This window comes from Lissotriton vulgaris, chromosome 1_1 (genome assembly GCF_964263255.1).
Source record: "Lissotriton vulgaris chromosome 1_1, aLisVul1.2, whole genome shotgun sequence".
NCBI classification, from domain to species: domain Eukaryota; kingdom Metazoa; phylum Chordata; class Amphibia; order Caudata; family Salamandridae; genus Lissotriton; species Lissotriton vulgaris.
Genome location: NC_141685.1, coordinates 899,241,524 through 899,257,863, shown reverse-complemented (window position 1 = coordinate 899,257,863; position 16,340 = coordinate 899,241,524). Strand labels below are relative to the sequence as shown.

General features: G+C 40.9%; 1 protein-coding gene across 1 annotated transcript in view; it reads right to left on the bottom strand.

Annotated features, from left to right (window-relative positions):
- MRPL4 (mitochondrial ribosomal protein L4) overlaps positions 1 to 16,340 on the bottom strand; it is a 60,434-nt gene that overhangs the window by 19,247 nt on the left and 24,847 nt on the right. The window lies entirely within an intron of this gene.

The following is a 16,340-nucleotide window of genomic DNA, read 5'->3' as shown; positions in this document are numbered from 1 at the left end:
AGGTTTTGGGAAAGATCTGAGAACAAGAAGGTTAAAACTGTTGAAGATAAAGATTATTCCAGTACTTAACTAGTGGAGGAATGTTATAGTTAAATACATTCCATCTCGATCCCTTCAGGTAGATCATCTAAGGTTACTTATATTCTACAAGTCTGTCTAGCTCCAGAACTAAAGAGTCTCACACAGTCATCATTACATGCCTCCATTCTTGAGTTGTCGTCAGGCTTCCATTCCAAGGCTGCACACCTATATTATACTTAAGCCAAATGTTTCTGCCAGTGGCATTAATTGATTTCCAGGACATGGCTACCAGCACTTTGCTACAGGCAGAGCTAAGTCGGCAAACCTGCATTCCTACTATAGTGCTTTGAGTCTGGTCACAAGTCCCAGTAGACTTGTATCGAGTGACAGTCCCCTGTTTTGTGTCAGAGTATATTCAATGTGTCTGCCACCCACAACTAATATGGGAGAAACACGCAAATGTAATAAAAAATATATTGAAAAATATAAATACATTTCACTATATATTATCGCTTTAATAAAGTAGTAATAGGTAGGGAACAACACCCAAATCTACGAATTACCTATATCTAAGGCTCTAACCCAGAACACAGCCAAAGTGTGCTAAAAACTTCATGGCTGCCTTTTACGTTTTGTAAACACAGCCTTTAGCCTAGTAGCATATACTGCCTTGTCATCGGCATGTACTGCAACGTTACTAAGGCACAATATCTAACTATGTATTTTCACACTTATAGGTGTACCACTACTTAAACTATTTACACGTACTACAAAATATTTCCATTTACAACCCATAATCTATATTTATGCCACATTACATCTATATCCGTTCAATTGCTTTCACTCTATGTATTTAAACTACTGCACTCCAAGCCACTGTAAGCAGCTGCACTCTACAACACTAAACTCAAAGTTGTTCCACTCTACTTTACGCCACTACACTGTAGGCTATTCCACTCTGTTTCTCTCCACAGTACACCACTCCAGTCTAAACCATTCCAAATTACGCCCCTCCGGTCTATGCTAGTCTACTCTACAGCACTCCACTCTACACTATTACACTGTATGCCACTACACTCTACGCCACTCCACTGTAAGCGACTCCAGTGAACGGTACTCCACTGTACACTCTTTCCCTGTACAGCACTCCATTATATGCCACTCCAAGCCACTACACTCTTTGCTATTCGACTGTACGCAACCCCACTCTATACTATTCCACTCTATGCCACACCACTCCACTGTACAACACTCTAGTCTATGCCACTCCAATGTACACCCCTCTATGCTATTCCACTGTATGCTACTCCACTGTACGCTTCTTCACTCTAAAACACTCCAGTTTGCGCCACCTGTGCGCTATTCCGCTGTACCACACTCCACGCTAATCCACTGTATGCCACTCCTCTCTACCCACTCCACATCACCCACACTTAATGCAATTCCACTCTTCACCACTCCACTTTACTCCACTACATGCCACTCCACTCTATGCCACTAAACTCTATGCTATTCCCCTCAATGCCATTCCACACTATAACACTGTACGCCACTACACTATATCCAACTCCCCAACTCTCCACTCTACGCTACGCCATTTTACACCTCCATACTCTATGCTATTCGACTGTACGCAACTCAACCCTATATTATTCCACTCTATGCCACTCCAATGTACACTACTCTATATTATTCCACTGTACGCAACTCCTCTCTACACTATTCCACTGTACGCAATTCCACTGTAAGCCTTTCCACTGTAAGCCTTTCCACTGTAAGCCTTTCCACTGCACGCCATTCCACTCTTGAACACTTCAGTGTGTGCTATTCCACTATACTCCACTCCACTCTATGCCACTTCATGCTATTTCACTGTATGCCACTACACCCTACCCATTCAACTGTACACCACCAAACTCAATGCTACTCCACTCCACTTTACACCACTAAACTCTAAGCTATTCCACTCAACACCGATCCACACTATGCCACTCCACTGTACCCCACTCCACAACACTCTACTCTATGGCCACTGCCCTCTACACACGTCAGTGATCGCCACTCCGGTCTACACCACTCCATAATATTCCACTTTACGAACTCCACACCACTACGCTCCACACAACTACATGCTATTACACTCCATGCTACTCTACTCCACACAACCAGTCTAAGCTATTCCACTGTAAGTCACGGAACTCCACTCTACACCACTCAAAGCTATTCCACGTTACTGTACCTCACTCCACTGTATCTATTGCACTCTACGCCACACCATTCTACACCACTCCACTGTACACTATTCCACTGTACCAAACTTCACTATTCTACTCTACAAAACTACACTCTGTGACACAACACTGTGTGACACTCTCCTCCACTCTACAGTACAACACTCCACTCGATGACACTAAACTCTACGATTTGAAAAACATTTTTACTTGAGAAAAAAACCCAGATTACATTTCAATGAAAAAGGGAAACGTTATTCTTTCTATATAAACCAAACTATACAAACATTACAAAGTCTAAAGTTAGTTACACCTTATATCTACAATTATATACCACCTTTAAATTACTTTAACTTTATTTAATCTTTAAATACAACCAAACTTAAGCTACATAAAAATTATACATTCTAAAGGTATACGTATACCTTTAAATTACAATTTATGCAACAGCTTCAAGTTATTATACCTTGCACACGTCCAGACACAGTGTATTGAACCAGGCCTTGAGAAATCTACTCGCACACTGGCTTTAGCGAGGCCGATTTTATCAGGGCAAGCTTTTTTAGCAACATACTTGCCCGTTTATGCTAGCTCATAAAGAACAGGTGTTCTGTTTTCTCAAAAAGTGAACAAGCAATAAAGGTGCCTTTAAATTTTGCTTTTATCTTGTCACATTTGCTTTGTATTCAGAGATCGAGGTTAAATGTCGACCTGTCTTACAATTTGCAGTCCGAGAAAAAAAAAAGTAAACACAATCTTCAGGATGAAATAAGAAGCAACAGTTGAGGATTTTGTAAAGTGAACTGTTTGACAACTGTTCTGTACAAATGGTTTGAAATGAAAGGATGTATGATGCCAGGTTTTTGTCTAACACACAAAATTTAAATAGCTTGTAAATGAACTGTTCAAACACTGTATTTATATATTTTAGTAGTTATGAAAGCACTTTTTTGTAATTATTTGTGAAGAAAGAAGTTTTAATGGAATGAAATACGTTCAAATGATGAACATTTTTCAGACACCCAATTTCCACAGATTGTTTTATATGCTATATAGTTTTATCAGTAAAACTGCTTGTAAGTGGGAACGCTTGTACCCGTTTTAATGTAAAATATGCTGTTTGTAAATGACAGTGCGCTACCAAATCGTGCTTTAGTAATACATTCATTAAAAGTGAGTTTTTAAAACTTGAGCTGAGAAACATTCCTGCCTCTGGCCTGATGACAATGCTATTAGTGAACTAAGAGGCACGTCAGGGGTTATTTGTACCCTTTATATAGGATAAATTCTTATTAAACACGGAGCAAAAGTTTAGTCTATTAAATCAAACAAAATAGTTTTTTGTACAGCATATGAACCTGCATACTTGAAGGTGCTCTCTTATGTGATAATGAAGAAAAAGGTGGCTCTCTAAAAGAAAATATTTGCTAAGATCACACAATTTAAGAGCAAATTACGGGTCAAGTACATTACAGTTAGGTGGAGTACTCACTAGTCACTAGACATGCATGTTTTTATTGAGGCCTGTGAACTCAGTAGCCACACAATATTAACTAGAACTCGCGCTTACCCTGTGCAATGCTTATACCCTTTTATACTTGTATCACTTATAGTATCTAAAATAATAGAGTTTACAACAACACTTATGACCTCACAAATCACATCAATTGTGAGAACAGAATGCATAGTAGAGAGGGGAGTTATATTTAATATCGTGTAGCTACTGAATTCAATACACTGTGCTTGGAGGTGCAGGAGTTATGATAATTTGAAGGTGTTGTGTATATTATATTTTAAGGGTATAAGTAGAACTTTAGAGGCAGCATGGCTTGCAGCCAAGCATGGTGGGTGATCTCTAAAGGAACACAGACCCCGCAGTATAATCGTCCGACAATCTGACTGGCATCCAGCATTGCTCCCGCTCATCAACACAGGGCACTGCTGCAGCAGTACCTAGCTACACGAAGACACACTTCTGAAGTTTCACTGACGTGAATCCATGCCGCAATAGCCAGGAGAGACTTCAGGGTGGCCTGGACGATGGCCGTGTCCAAACTGGCAGGGAGCTTGGTGGCCGAGAGGGGTGCCGGCAGCCTTTGGACTCAGACTCATTGGTTGTGAGGAGGAAAGGATTACTCGAGACTGCTGAACAAGAATGGACCACACTGGTGGACTTCTGTGCTTTGTCGGCGGGGTGGTGAGTGCGGCACCGGCCGCGGGGACATACTGTGGCCCAAGGGAGGGATGGCTCGGAACAATTAGACCTGACATGAAGGAAGGTGGGGCAGAGGCGCCCCCCAGGGAAGTGGTAAGTGCTTTGACTGTATTTCTACCCAAGGGGGCCCCCCTAACCATCTGAGTGTTGCCTAACAGTCGGTGTGAAGACATTGACCATGCGTAACGAGCTGACTAGGTCTGACCTCGTGGTGAAGATCCAGCTCCGGCGCCAACCCCGGGGGAGCTGTGGCTGACATTGCAACGGCGGCCATCCCGCTGTGGCAAACAGGGGATGTGCCACGTCGTAGGATATGACCCTCATCGATTTGGAAGAGAGACGGTGGGCCCCCTAAAAGATTGCATGGTGGACGGTAAAGCCTGCCCTTAGAGCCAGAAGGGCCACATGATTGACTGGGCTGTGAGCCTGTGCCGTGGTGCCAGTGAACGCATGAATACCAAAAAGCTGCACAACCCCCCCCCCCCAAAACACCAAATAGCAGTGACTAACGTTGCTTCGCACGCGACCACCAGGCCCATGAGAAGATTTTGAAATTGGAGCCCGGGAAGTGTCTCTCTGGTTCACGCAAGTATGCAACTGGGATCGAATACTTGTCCACTTTATTCTGTTGAATAAAATGGACAAGTTTGCGATCCCGGTTGCTTACTTACGTGAACCAGAGAGACGCTCCTCGGGCCCCAATTCAGATTCCAAACCTGCTATACCGAAGAACACACTCAAAGAAACAATGACAGCCGTCTAGGGGATAAAGGGAACCCTGAAACCTAAAACAGACTCCTTTGTGGTGGAAATGTCCCTATTGCAGACTAAAGTTAACACCTCAGGGTTCACTAACCTCGAAACCAAGTGACAGAGATCGAGGACTCCACTGTTAATCTCCGGAAACAGGTGGATCGCCTGCAAAGACAATGTCCCACTACAAGCCAAGCTGGATGCCATGGAGGTGAGGACGAAGTGAAACAACCTGCGCCTGGGGGGAGTGCCGAAGAAGGCAAAGTGCCCCAGTGTAGATCTTTTTGTTGAACATTTATTTCATCCTTAACACCTTGCAGCCTCAATGCCTATCAAAATTATTTGCCATGGAGAGAGCCAATATGGAGCGGGTGCGTTGCCCAGACCAAGTGTACCCCTGAGAACAATAATCACACTTATTTTTAACTATAGAGACTGCGAGGTTATCCTCCAGGTGGTTCGTCAGAAACCACTTTTGAAATTCTAGAACACTACAGTCAGTCTCTATCCAGACTTTACACTCAAAGTCCAGCAACAAAGATGGAGCTTCACGGAGGTGAAGAAGGCTCTTGGGGCCAGTAAATAGAAATACATGATGATCTTTCTGGCCAAGTTGCGTGTTGTTGCAGAAGGTAAAACCTGCCACTTCACTGGCCCCCAAGAGGCTTGGGAGTGGTTGGAGGGTTGGCACCCAGCATCCAACAAACAGAAACATAAGGATACTATGGGGGCAGAAAAGAGCAACAACCAAGATGTTATGCGCCAAATATGCCATCTTCCCTGTGAAAATGGAATGGGGCTGCACCGAGGACGACCGAGGCATGACTCTGGGAACAATGGCAATTAGGAGGCCTGTAGGCAGTTGCACATTCATCTGTGTCTGTTGTGTCACTATTGGGGGTGGCTGGCCTCTTCGAACTGTACTAATGACTGCATGGTTTGCCTTGAGCGCTGTAAGGTAGGCAAATGCACATTATTGGCTGGGCTTTCCCTCAGTAAAGAGTTACACTAACATGTCTGTGGTGACAGGCGCTCTTCAAGTTGGAAGGTGGTGGGCAGTTCTGAGATAACCATGCAGGGTGTAGGGAACTTTGTTCTTAGGGTATGTTCGATGTTTATGTTTACAGGCAGGCTTGTGTCATATTACATGAGTTTCATTCAGAGAACACGGGTTTGCGCACAAACTGAGATCAAGGATTTACACAATGCAGGAGACTCCGGTGCCCACAGGCTCCAATTGTCGCCTTAAAATAATGTACTGGAACGTGAATGGGTTGGGGGACAGACTGAAGAGAGGGATAATAATGCAATATATCAAGCAACAAAACCCCAACAGTGTACTACTCCAGGAAACCCATCTCCTGGGTAACTCATGTAAAGCCCTGGCTAGAGGTAGCTATAAGATGTCCACCCACATGGGCTCACTTCCGATTCCTAGGGGTAGATATACTACTAAGAAACAAAGTCCCATTCACACACCATAAGACCTGGGTGGACCCTCAGGGAACGCATGTGACCCAATCTGATTCCTGAAGTGGCATAGCTATTAATATCTGCTCTGTATATCTTCCGGGACACCAGTGGAGGACTTTACTGGCATGGAGTGCTTGGATACTGCAATTGCCAGTGGGCATCTTGATTATGGGGGTGACTAAACACGTTAATGTAGGAAGACATGGACAGACACTCGACTGTACAGTGGTCTGGGGCTGAGAGCACTCTTGCCACTTTTGCAATGGCTCTTGGCCTCACCGACGGATGGTGGCTCCGTCATCCAGATGATAATCAGTATACTTTGCTGTCTGAGGCACAATGTAGCTTTTTTGACTTGACTACATATTCACACAACGCTCTCATGTGACCAGAGAATTTGCCGTCAAACACTTGGCCTGGGGCATATCTGAACATTCGCCTGTGTGGCTAGAGCTTCAGGAGGACTCGGGGGACCATATGGGACCAGAACCCATTAACGCATGGCACCTGAAAGATTGCACAGTGACGTTAGCACTGGAACAAGCGACTGACATATATTTTGAAACAAATGTTGTGTCGGTCTGTTCGGAGAGGACGCTTTGGGAAGCCTACAAAACAGTAGTCAAGGGCCATGCATACTCCCCCATTGTAGGGAAGCAAAAGAAGGCAAGGGCAAAACTAGAACAGTTAGAGAGTGAAATTGTGGACCTAGACCAGATAGCCCCTAGTAGCAAAACTGAGGCCAACACGAACACTAAGATTAAAGCAAAGGGAATAGAGAGACCTAGACAAAGAGAGCACAAGGACACCCTACATAATGTCCCAGAGGCAACTATATGACATAGGGAAAAAGGCTGGGAAATTATTCTCATGCCTGACCAAGCCCAGAACTGGGTGCTCCAAATAACAGATGATGGGGTGAAAAAACTAACCAGATGCAATAGCAGAGGTATTTGCAAATTACTATATGGATCTATATTCGGTGAGGGGTCGATATAAGCTACAAGACAGTCAAGCTTTCTGTAGTATTATCTCCATGTTTATTAATTGTACATTCCATGGCCGTGGAATGTTCTTGTGTTGTGATTCTATGAGTGGCAGTTGCCGCCTGACAGCTGATGGATAAGGTGCATATCAATAAACCTGATCTAAGGATTATTTGGACTGTGTATTTATTGATACTTTTCACTGGCGACGAGGACGGGATGAAAGAAGATGAAAGAAGCACCTTAACGTCAAGCTAAGTACTTTGCTGTATTTTGAAAGGAAAACCCTTCGTGTAATTATTTTTAAAAAAAAGAAACTCTGTTTTTAAATAGAACAGAGTGTTCCTGCAACTCGATCTTCACTTCCCCAGCGGCAGTGTATTTAAAAAGGGAGTTTATATATATATTCCCCAGCGGCAGTGAATTTAATATACATTATGGGAAGGTGTGTTTAACGTTTTTATCTGTTCGTCTTCCATAATTGAAACTGCTCGAGAGTTACAGGATGACCTTGGAAGGGTTTTGCGCATTTAAACGGCAATAAAGTGGAAGCAAAACGTGTGATTCTGGCAGAGGAAAGATTTGTCAGTTACCGTTTTTTTTTTCTTTGAAGAGGAGATCCTTTCCTTTCAAGTTGTTTTGTTGACTGGTGACGTAGGTGAACCAGTCTCTGGGTATTGGCGGATGTCTCCCATGGCAACAGGTTCGTGCGTGTGACATAGCAGTCTGACCACGCTTTCTCAAGTCGTTTCTAGACTGCGCAAGAACACAGATCACCGGCAGAGGTTGTAATTTGACAAATATCTTCCTGTGCTAAAGGAAGGTGAAGTTAATTGGAATCATTTCAGATTTATGACGTTTTTCATTTGAAAGAGCCAGGAAACATCTCCGTGTGCAAAAGGAAAGTGACGCTTACAGAGATTATTTCAGATTTACGATGTTTTTCATGTGAAAGAGTCAGGAAACCTCTTCGTGTGCTAAAGGAAAGTGACGCTTAAAGAGTTTATTTCAGATTTATGATGTTTTTCATTTGAAAGAGCCTTTAAGTTCGTTTTGGAGAAAGTGGAAGAAGAGTGAATTAATTTTGGGTTTATTTATTTGTAAAATTATAGAAATTTTAGTTGCTCTTAGATTAATTCATTACTTATAAAAAGGTCGCTTTGATGGTTTAAAAATAAAATCCTGCATTATTCTCTATTCACAAACCAAAAGGAATTGTTATAAAAAAAAAGTGAACATTTTATTTAATTCAGTACATGTGGTGGTTGTAAACTTTAGTATTTATTATGCAGAATGTGACCACTCCTCCATTTTTTTTAAGTGATCCAGGAGAGCCAAAGGTAAAATGGAGTAAGTGGAAGAAGATATTTGCGCATTACGCAAAAGTATGTGGTACCAATTTAAGTGCGGAAAGGAAACATTCCTTACTCTTACATTGTCTTGGTGGGGAGGGGCAGGAGGTGCTTGAAAATTTGCCGGAGTTATCTCAACAAGAACAAAGGGGTTTGGATGAGTATGAGGTGTGTTTACTACAATTAGATAAACATTATTTACCGCGTATGAGTACCATTATGGAGAGATATCATTTTGGGAAACGTGAGCAGGGAAAGGATGAATCTGTGGAAGAGTATATTACTGCTCTAAGAAAATTGTCTTCTACTTGCAAGTATGGTGCTGTGAATGAAGAACGTATTAGAGATCAGTTTGTTTTGAAGTGTAGGGAGGATAAGATCAGAGAAGAGTTGTGGCTCAAAGATGAACCTCCTTTAGAAGAGGTAATTGGGATAGCAAAAAGGGTGGAACATATGTTGAAATGTGTGAATGAATTAAAAAATGATAAAGGAAAGGTTGAAGAGAAAGTGGAAGAGGTTAAGGTTGATGTAGCTCAAATTAAAGAGGTGAAACCTGTCGTAAAGGAGATGGGTAAAGAGGAAACTAATGTAGCTGGTTTTACCTGTTATAGATGTGGAAAGTTAGGGCATAAGGCAAATTCTAGGTTTTGTCCAGCCATGAACTTTGTTTGTCATGGTTGTGGTAAAAAGGGACATTTTGTTAAATTTTGTAAAGCTAAGGATAGGAAGGTAGTTAACAAAGAGGTTAAGGAGGTTATCTGTCAGATAAAAGTCAAAGATGAGCAGGATCATCCTACTGGTGTGATAAAGATAGATGACATAGAGATAGAGGTGAAGTTTGACTCTTGTGCCCGCATTACCATCGTTTCAAGGGAAATGTATGAGAAGTATTTTAAAAACAAAAACAAACTGAGGAGAATGGATGTGTGTCCAGGTGGATATGGAGGTGCACCCATTACTATGATGGGTTATTTTGATGCTTCCATTGAATTTGGGAAAAGAATAACTGTGGGTAAAATTTATGTTTCAAAGGTTGGAGATTCTTTGATAGGATGGCCTCATCAGCGTGCTTTGGGTGTGGTCTTGAATCCTAACTCGGATCCTCAAGTCCAGATTCAGGAGGTGGAGTCAAAGGCAAATGCATTTATGGAAGAATTTCCAAAACTTTTTCGTTCTGAATTAGGATGTCTAAAAGGTTATAAACATTCTATAAAAATAAAAAAGGAAGCTGTACCTGTGATTGCTAAGGTTAGGAGAATTCCTATAGCAATTCAGGGAAAAGTGGAACAAGAACTTAAAAAATTACAAGAACAGGATATTATTACTTCAGTAGAGGCGACTGAATGGTTGGCGCCTGTGGGTCGCTGACAAACCCAATGGTGAGATAAGACTCTGTTGTGATTTAAGATCATTAAACAAGGAAGTAGTGGTGGATAAATTTCCCCTACCTAATATTGATGAACTGTTAGCAACTTTAGGTGATTCTAAAGTGTTTACAACTCTTAATCTAACACAAGCTTATCATCAAATAGAATTGACACAGGAATCACAAGAGCTTACAGCTTTTATAACGCCTATGGGTGCATTCAAATATAAACGTATGCCTTTTGGCCTTGTGTCGGCTGCGTCCGTCTTTCAACGGGTCATGCATTCGATACTGAAGGGGATTAAATGTGTGAAATGTTATCAAGATGATTTATTGATATATGGTGTGAATCAACTGGAACATGATAAGACTTTAAGGTTGGTCCTGAAAAGGTTGGAAAATGCTGGTTTAACCTTGAAATATGAAAAATGTAAGTTCTCTGTAAATGAGGTGAATTATTTAGGACATCATATCTCATCTGATGGTATTGCTCCTAAAAGAGATTTGGTTGACACTATTGAGAAGTTGTCATCCCCGAAAAGTAAGGAGGAGGTGGTTTCATTTCTTGGAATGGTTGAATACTACGGAAAGTTCATAAACAATTTGGCTGGGAAAAGTGGTAGTTTGAGGAATCTATTAGGTAAGAATAAGGAATTCAAGTGGACCGATGAATGTGAAAATGAATTCTGTGATATTAAGAAAGATTTGTTTAATGCTCCGGATTTACAAGCATTTGTACCTTTTGAAGAGACTTTTGTTGTAACTGATGCTAGTTCTAAGGGTGTGGGTGCTGTTTTGAAACAAAGGAGGAATGGAGAAGAGAAACTCATTGCTTGTGCTTCTAGGAGTCTGAGGGGTGCAGAGTTGAACTACTCTGTCATAGAGAAAGAGGCACTAGCCATTTATTGGGCGTTGAGGAAGTTTAAGAATTTTCTATGGGGTATGAAATTCATGGTCTGCACTGATCATAAGCCTTTGAGAGAGATTTTTATGTTGAAAGGTTTGGATTGTGTTTCATCTAGGATTCGTAAATGGGTAATTGGTCTTCAGGAGTTTAATTTTGGTGTTGAGTATATTCCTGGAGTTGAAAATGTGTTTGCTGATTGTTTGTCACGATTGGTGGATGAGGTTCAGGGAGTTGATCTTGAGGATGAGACATGTGATAATGATGTAAATGTATGTGAGATTACCTCGGGTGCCATACTTGAAGAGGAGTGGTTAGAGGAAATTGGTAAGGATTCAGAAATTGTAGGTGTAATTGCCAAAATCAAAGGTAATGTTAATTGGGATAGTTCGTTTGGTAAAGTGTGGCGTATGGTTGAAAATGAACTTTCGGTGGAGAATGGTATCCTTTTGAGGGGAACTAAGTTAATTCCTCCTAGTTCTTTGAGGAAAAGATTGGTTGAAGAAGCGCATCAGGGTCACTTAGGGATTGTTAAGACTAAGGAGAGAATTAGATGTTCATTTTGGTGGCCAGGAATGGATCAGGAAATTGAAAGGGAGGTTAGGGAATGTTTGCAATGTAGGGTGAGTGATAAAATTTTGATATCACGCACCACTCCCATGGTTTGTCGTAATCTTCCATCAAGTCCTTGGGAAGATATTGCCATAGATATTGTAGGTCCCCTTGCTGGTGAGCATCGTACCCCATTTCTGATAGTCTTGATTGATCTTTATTCTAGGTGGGTGGAGGTATCTTCTGTTTCTGAGGTGACTTCTTGTGTTATATCCTTTCTAAAAGAAATTTTTAGAAGAGAAGGTCTTCCGAAATCTCTTTTATCAGATAATGGTCCTCAGTTTTGTTCGAGCATGATGTCTGAATTTTTAAACTCCTGTGGTGTAAAACATAAAAGATCATCTGTATATCATCCAGAAACAAATGGAACTGTGGAAAGATTCAACCGGGTGATTAAGGAGAATGTGCAACTGTCAAGGGTAAATTCATTGGATTGGAGGGAGGAATTGCAAAAATGTATTTTGGCTCATAGATTTTCTCCACAGATGACAACTAAAAGAACTCCTTTTGAATTATTTAAAGGAAGAATTCCGAATACGAATTTGAGCCCTGCTTGGATGTGTTGGGGTAAAGGTTTGATAAACAATGGGATTGGTGATTGGAGGGCTAGAGAGGAGAAAGTTCAGTTGAGGAATAAAACTTGTTATGATGAAAGGAAAAGAGTGAAAGAAGGTACATTTAAAGTTGGTGATTTAGTTAGAGTCAGAGCTCCTGTGGGAGCCTTGGCTTGGTCAAAATATTCAGCTCCTTTGCGTGTTATAAAATGTTTTAAAAACTCAGTTAAATTGGAAAATGGTAAGATTTGGAATTTAAATCGAGTTGCTCTTGTAAAGAACTACACAGTTTCTGATGAATCCAATGTGAAGAATCCTGTTATTTGTGATGAAGCCAGGGTAACCCATCAGAGGTTTAGCTCACGTATTAAGAGGGTTCCAACATATCTTAAGGATTATACAAGTTAAGGATACCAAATGTTTTATCTGTGTAAATTTCATTATGTTATAAGCTGTACTTTATCTTTATGTGCAATTCTCATATTTTTATCTATTTCTCTTCAATTTGAGTTCTGTCTTATTTATAAGAAAGAGGATGTGTAGTATTATCTCCATGTTTATTAATTGTACATTCCATGGCCGTGGAATGTTCTTGTGTTGTGATTCTATGAGTGGCAGTTGCCGCCTGACAGCTGATGGATAAGGTGCATATCAATAAACCTGATCTAAGGATTATTTGGACTGTGTATTTATTGATACTTTTCACTTTCCTCCATGATATTAAGACTCCTAAGCTCGCTGGAGAACACAGATAAATGCTGGATGACGACTTCCAGCTCAGTGAGATTGATCAGGCCCTTCGATCTCTCAGCTCTGGAAAGGCAAAGGGACCTAGCAAGCTCCGCATTGAGCTTTACAAAGGACTTTCGACCAGATTGGACCCTACACTACTAAATGGATTGGTGTCGTTACAACGTAGGCTATTACAACGCCTGCTGTTACAACGCGGTTTTTACATCGCATACCACTACAACGCATAGTGCTTTTAAGCGCTGGATAGTGATTTATTTAATTTACTATTCCAACTCCAGTCCCCGTGGATAGTAGGGAAGGTGTTGGATAGTAAATTAAATATATTCCCTATCCTAGAGCGCCCCCCAGCGCAATGCGTTGTAATGGTTTGCGTTGTAATGGTTGCGTTGTAATGGTAGTGCGTTGTAATAAATGCGTTGTAAGTGATGTTTCCCCTACTAAATACGTGGCAAGAGGCCAAGTCCTCAGGTCAACTTCAGGTTGACCAAAAACAAGGCCGGATAGTGGCAATTTACATGGATGGTAAGCCCCCTCACCGTTGAAGGTCTAACCGACCGATATCATTGCTGAAGGCAGAGATCAAAATCGCTGCCAAGTTTGCTAGCAAACAGACTCAGGCAGGTGATTACATCCCTGATCCATCTAGATCAGTCTGGCTTTATGCCCAACAGGGGGACCAGGCTCAACCTCTGAAAGCTTTTTACGGTAATGGAGGGACCTACAGACGACAATGAATCTACGATAGTCTTGGCCATGGATGCCTCCATGGCAATTGATACGCTTGAATGGCATTACATGTTTGCTCTGTTCAGGAGGTTGGGATTTGATTTGGCCCCAGCTTCATGGGGTGGATCCGTCTTCTCTACCAGGGCCCAAAGGCCTGGTTCAGGGTAAAAGGCGTGCTGTTGCAAGTATTTGCCCTGCATAGAGGAACTAGACAAGGCTGACCAATTTCCCCACTGATTTTCACCCTGCCCCTCGAGCCACTTATGATATGGGTTGGTGGTAGTGGTGCATGGTATTAGCTGGGGGGAGGGAGGGAATGGGAGCGTCCTAGGCGGAGCACATTTCTTTATATGCATATGATATTCTGTTCTACATTACAGACACCACACTCCCCAGCTACATTCAGACTGATGCAGAGCCTCCAAATTTGATAGAAATACTCAGGATACACAATTAATTGGAATAAGTCTCTCATGCACTTAATTATGGGCCCCCGACTACCTCCTGCAGGGAGGCGTACCCATGTCGATGGTCCACAAGGGGTTTAAATATTTGGGAATATATGCAACAAACAAAACCCTAGCTTATTACTAGAAGAACCTAACCCCTATCGTAGACCGTTTTGCGGTTGAAGTTCAGCATTAGCGATGCTTTCTGCCCTCCCTGTTAGGCAGAGCAGCATTAATCAAAATGTTGACAGTACCCAGGATGATCTATGCCCTCCAGAATACTCCTTATTTGGGCCCCAAAGATTCTTCCTTAAAAAGGAGGCATTGCTAGTTTTGTACATTTTTCTAGTTTTCTTTATAGTAAGTAACAATGTCGTTAAACAATAAAACTGTCTCTTTTAAACTTCTATCAAAGGACTCTGGTTCAGGTATGTACAAAATTATCCCTTATAATAAACTAGTAACTGCACAGTAAATTATATTGGGTGAAAACCAGTCCATTCCCCTTAACAAATACCAAGCTACATTGACAATCCAGCACAAGACCTCAGACAGAAGCAATTGGCTTGCCTCACCACTCAGAACATTCATCAGTCAGTTATGCAAATGTAAATGTGACCAAAAGCCACATGAAATGCTCTCTAGTCCTACTCACAATCATATACAAGGTTGGCAGTAACATGTCAGAGAAGAGAAGATTATATAAGATAAGATTATACAATAATAATTAGAACATTAATAAATAAATTAAATCCAAAGTAAATAATACAATTATAATTAGGGCTCCCGGTTTTATGGTATTTATTTGTTCAACATTTTTGTCTGTATTTATCCATATTTATTTTCTGCTAATTTTGTATGTATTTATCTATTTTTATTTTGTGTTTTCTGTATAAATGAAGGTTCAATGGGTATTTTTCCATATTTAATTGACTGATAAATGTATATTTGCATTTGAATGTTCAAATGGTTGCAGCAGTATACAGTGCAATAGCGTTATCTGAAAATCCTTGCATTGTAGAATAGCATAAATAACTGTAGATCTGCACTTAATTAAGCTTAAGTAGGAAACCTATTGTCTTTTTTCATCTCCACTACCTCTCAATCTGTACTTCTACTGAACTGGCACTCGTGATTGACAGTAGAAAAAAATATCCTAAGAAAACCAATTTTTCTGTATTTAAAAATAAATACAGACAGGAAAAAAATACGTTTCGGTCTGTATTTATCTGTAAAACCTGAAAAATGGGAGCCCTAATTATAATATAATGTAATAGCTCTTCCTTAATATGACATACAACCACATCAAACATAAAATTAATTGCCTGTGTCCTCTCTACACAGTTTTGAGAGCTATGATGACACACTAGCCATGGTTGTGTGCACTACAAATGATAGAACATAACTTGATTAGTGGACAGTAGTTACAGTCCAGCCAGCCCAGATTATTTACAGTAGATCCACACAGGAAAATCATACATTCATGTATACATTAATGGCAGATCACATATTGTCTAGAGGGGGAAAAACACATTAATGTCTAAGCCGTTCTAGAGCGGTAAAGTGCTGGACTCCACGAGTTGGAATCTTAGAAAATAAATGAATCAGTGGAGTACCGTCAAGTTTGATAATAAACGAAACCGTAATTTGAGTGCCAAGAGAAATTCAGCTTGTGAGATGCGCAACATGAATGAAATGAAAATACAATTTATATTTAAAATACAATTTTGTTTTAAAACTTATTGGACATTTCTCCAAAACTAAGTTTTGTCAGGCTGACATTCTTCATTTTGGGAATTTGTCACAAAGACAGAATTACGATCAATGTGCGTCGCAAATTAGAGGATAGCAATATATTTAAGTAAATTCAGCAAAATGTTTTGAAAACGTGAACCAGTGGTCAACAGTGAAAGGCAATGTAACTATACATTTCTTGTTCATGGTT